Here is a 4,873-nt window from a genome sequence, read left to right on the forward strand (position 1 = left end):
ACAAAGACCTTCATTTTCTCCCTCCTTTCTCTCTACAAAATTCTCCTCTTCCTTGTTTCCACTTGTCGAAAATCGCTTCTCCTTACAAGCCCAGCATCCGATTGACGGGTTCGATTCTCCTCTTCTGGTTACACAAAGGTATGTTGTGCTTACCATCGTTCATCTACCTTTTCTCCATCCACACTCGGTACCTTTTTGTATTTGGATCTGTTAACACTATACGTCTCTTATTCTTCCTCTCACACCGACGAATTAGGGCAAAATCTTCTAAACGCTTATAACGATAAACCGGTATCAACAGCAGGGTCAACAACAGCAAGAAAGTAACCATATTCAAAGTTCTAGCGAAGATAATAAGACGATCTGGGTTGGCGATCTACAACACTGGGTAGACGAAACTTATCTCCATGCTTCTCACAAACCGACGAGGTTAGGCTTTTTCACTTTCCTTTTCTTTCTTTTTTGTTATATCATGAATCTGTATCCACTCAATTTGTACTTTTGATGCTTGTTAACCTTTGGAGTGTAACTAATTTAAGCAAAAAAACATGTACGAAACATTCCTTATCCCATTTCGAGCAAGAATTGTACTTCTAATGTTTGTATACAAGTTCAATTAGTCATGAATTTCAACTTTTACACAACAATGTTCAAGATCCACAGCAGTTTCTGCTATCAATTACTCCGTATCTCTTCCCTACCACGTTCGTGACACTCTATTCATTAAATTTACAGGTTCAATCTATAAAACTGATACGAAACAAACAGACTGGCCAATCAGAACGCTATGGATTCATCGAGTTTCTTTCTCATTCATCTGCTGAGTAAATCCTCCAGACCTACAATGGAACAATGATTGTAACATCCGGATTTCCAGGAACATTATCTTGTATGTTAATCTTGTGATTTAAGGAGGGACTCGACGAGTTGAGGGACCAACTCGCCGAATCGAATCGAGTTAATCGCGTGAATTTAATGAATGGACTCGACGAGTTAGAGGAGGGACTCGCCGAGTAGGTGCTGGGCAGAGACACCCTAATTTCCCGGGTTTGAGACCTATTTAAAGGAACTTATAGCCTCATTTGCGGCTACCCTTCCTTGAGAGCAAACCCTAAACGTGTATGGAGAGCCATGAGAGTCTTAGAAGCTAAAACTTGGAGTAAACTAGTGCATCTCTTGAGGAGAAGAGGAGATCACCCATCAAGGGAGCTAGAGAATCAGTGGATCTGGTGTAACTTCGTGCAAGGGCTTGAGTAAGAGGTAAAAGCTTGCACCTTTCTTCTTGTTTTGCTTAGATCTTGTAGATATGGAAGATTAGGGTTTCTTCCACCATTGTTGGGACTTTGTATGCATAAGGTCTCTCATGAGGCCTAGACTTCCGATCTGGACCTTGTGAGGTCCAGAGAGTCCAAAGATTATAGCTTTAGTTTACCATAGAAGAGTTATTGTGGTTAATCATCCTTGTTAGAGTTATATTGGCATTATGAGCTTTATATGCCATGTTTAAACGTAAAGCTTGCAGCTTTACGTGACATTCGACCCTCAGGATGGTAGATCTAGTGTTTGGGGTGATGGATCTGCCTTAAATCGGCTGAATGAACATTTGGTCTGAATGAACTCGCCGAGTCGATGAGCCGACTCGACGAGTTGGTTAGGGTTTGTCCCGAGGAACCGAATCAGGCGATAGCTCGACGAGGTGGGGGTCAACTCGACGAGCTGAGCTGGACTGTCACAAGATTTCTGAGGAAAGTAAGTGGACTCGACGAGTCACAAGGGTGCACTCGGCGAGTCGGGCCAAACATGGACTGTTGACTCAAGTTTGACTTCTGTTGACTTTGGGGCTTTGATCAACATAAGTAGTAGAGACCATGGAGGGGTAAAATGGTCTTTTATCCACTTCAAAGAGTTAAAGAGAGGAAGAATAGCCTTCGGTCATTAGAGTTGTGATTAGAGTATCATTTAGAGATATTCATCCCTTGTGTTAGGTGGAGGCTAGTTCGAGATTCGGGAGCGGGGTCTTTACTTGCCCACGGAGTTATAGCCTCGAGTGGCTAATATGTGTTATATGTGGTATTTTGGGGAACTCACTAAGCTTTGTGCTTACCGTGTTATGCGTTATGTGTTTCAGGATTTTCTCAGGATCGCGGGACGTCACCGGCTTGATTGTACACACCAAAGAAAGAGTTATATTTTGAGGATCCTGGATTATTAATGGAGTTGTGCTTGTAATTTGAATAAATGAGATTTCTATACAATATGTTATGAAAAGTATTCGATTTTAAAAATGAAAAATCTGTTTGAAAAATTACGGTGTTACAATGATGCCAAATATTGATCAAGCTTTCCTATTAAACTGGGCGAGTTTTACCATGGGAGAAAAGCGTGGAGAAAGCACTGGTTCAGATCTATCGATATTTGTGGGAGATTTGGCTCCAGATGTAACTGATTCAATGTTGAATGAAAGATGTGCAAGTAGATATCCATCAGTGAAAGGTGCAAAAGTAGTTTTTGACACAAACACTGGGTGTTCAAAAGGGTTTGGATTTGTTAGGTTTAGTGATGAAGGTGTAAGATCTAGAGCTATGAATGAAATGAATGGTCAATATTGTTCAACTCGACCTATGAGAATTGGTGTTGCAACTCCTAAGAAGGCGTCTACTTTACAGCAATATGGACAACAACAACAATATTCATCACAAGGTGTGTTTTCTTGATTCTTGCTTGTGTTTTGTTTGATTTTCTTCATTTAGTTTGATGAGTGTAAACTCATTATTGTGAATATTTTTAGCTGTGATATTGGCTGGTGGAGGTGGATTTCGTGCCATGCCTCAAAGCTCTGAGTCTGATGAAGATTCTTCCAATACAACAGCTCATCTACATCTGATTTTCAGTTGAGTCCTGCTCCTGCTCCTGCTACTCAAAAAAGCTCATCTTCATCTGATCTCTTCTCCTTGACTCAACTTAATAATAAACCCTCGCCCTCACCTTTTAGTGCTTTGGATACTCTTGTATCACCTATACCTACGCCTGGCGCCTCCCCCATGATGGATCTATTAGACGGATTCAGTCCAAATCCTACTAAACCACGACCTCCACCTCCACCTCCACCTAGTAAGTATTATATCTTTCTTTTTTCTATCCACCTTCAGGTAAATAAAAATGATGTTTAAAGAATAACAACACACTTAGGGAACTGCTGGGAAAAATAAACTAAGTTTTGTGACTCGTTCTTGTTCTTTCTGTATATGGATAAGGTAGCTGAATGGGTAAATGATATCTTCCTGGATAAAGTGTTGTCTATATACATAAGTTTTTCCTTTTCTTTTCTTTTCTAGACCAAATAAACCGTCAGAATCTGAATGATACTAAATTACTGTGAATATTTTTAGCTGTGATATTGGCTGGTGGAGGTGGATTTGGTGCCATGCCTCAAAGCTCTGAGTCTGATGAAGATTCTTCCAATACAACAGCTCATCTACATCTGATTTTCAGTTGAGTCCTGCTCCTGCTCCTGCTACTCAAAAAAGCTCATCTTCATCTGATCTCTTCTCCTTGACTCAACTTAATAATAAACCCTCGCCCTCACCTTTTAGTGCTTTGGATACTCTTGTATCACCTATACCTACGCCTGGCGCCTCCCCCATGATGGATCTATTAGACGGATTCAGTCCAAATCCTACTAAACCATGACCTCCACCTCCACCTCCACCTAGTAAGTATTATATCTTTCTTTTTTCTATCCACCTCCAGGTAAATAAAAATGATGCTTAAAGAATAACATCACACTTAGGGAACTGCTGGGAAAAATAAACTAAGTTTTGTGACTCGTTCTTGTTCTTTCTGTATATGGATAAGGTAGCAGAATGGGTAAATGATGTCTTCCTGGATAAAGTGCTGTCTGTATACATAAGTTTTTCCTTTTCTTTTCTTTTCTAGACCAAATAAACCGTCAGAATCTGAATGATACTAAATTACCATTTTACCCTTATAATATTTAATGTGCCTTTTGCCCTGTTTTGTCGATATTTATATTTAGGTAGTTTTGTTTGAGGGTTGGATGCTTGGTTTCAAGCCTCTTCCTGCTCAAATGGTCAAAGTTGTCGATCCACAGGTCAACACACATCCAGATATTCATGTGCTCACATTATTGCTTCTTCGAATCATTTATTTCCTGAAAATTCATTTGCAGCTAGAAATAGTGAACGAAAACCTAGAAGCTTATTATGATGCATGGAACAAGTTCATAAAATCATGGATTATCATCAAAATTAAAGACCCAAGTTATTTATACCAATGACGTTTACAGGTTTGATATCCTCCTTGATTTATTTTTATAGGATTTATGATTTATATAATGTGTGAATTTGAGGAAATCTTATAGGCGGAGATTGGAAAGAGGGAAGTTGGGGAAATCTTATAGGCAGAGATTGTGTTACTTGGTTTCACTATTTCCAAAAAACATAAACTTATCTTGGTATACTTCTTCAGAAAGTTGATAACAGGACTTATGTTCGTGATAAAATCAACTGGATTTACAAACAAGCAAATATAACCATTCCTGAAAATCGACTTAATTTGGCTAAATCCATGGGATTGGTATGTATGGAATTACCAAATTACCCCCATGAAGTAAATTAAGTCAATGTCAGCTCCTTTTCAGGTTGCAGCATCCCATTTGGATACTGTTTTAGACAAACTTAAAGACATTCTTGACAACATTGGAAAAAGTGTTCTCCAGAGGTATATATTTATCTTATATAATTTTTATTTATTGTTTATGCTTATTTTATGTTTAGTCTTCTTGACAACAAAAGACTGTTTGAAATGCAGTTTTCTATCCTTCTTATCAGATAAAACTAAGATTAAAGATTCT

The 4,873-nt window shown here is 38.8% G+C and overlaps 1 pseudogene; it reads left to right on the forward strand.

Annotated features, from left to right (window-relative positions):
* Nucleotides 1–283: 283 nt before the first annotated feature.
* Nucleotides 284–3,496, forward strand: LOC145127613 (polyadenylate-binding protein RBP47-like; annotated as a pseudogene).
* Nucleotides 3,497–4,873: the final 1,377 nt, after the last annotated feature.

Source organism: Lactuca virosa, chromosome 1, assembly GCF_052849685.1.
Source record: "Lactuca virosa cultivar CGN04683 chromosome 1, Lactuca_virosa_CGN04683_v6, whole genome shotgun sequence".
Classification (NCBI taxonomy): domain Eukaryota; kingdom Viridiplantae; phylum Streptophyta; class Magnoliopsida; order Asterales; family Asteraceae; genus Lactuca; species Lactuca virosa.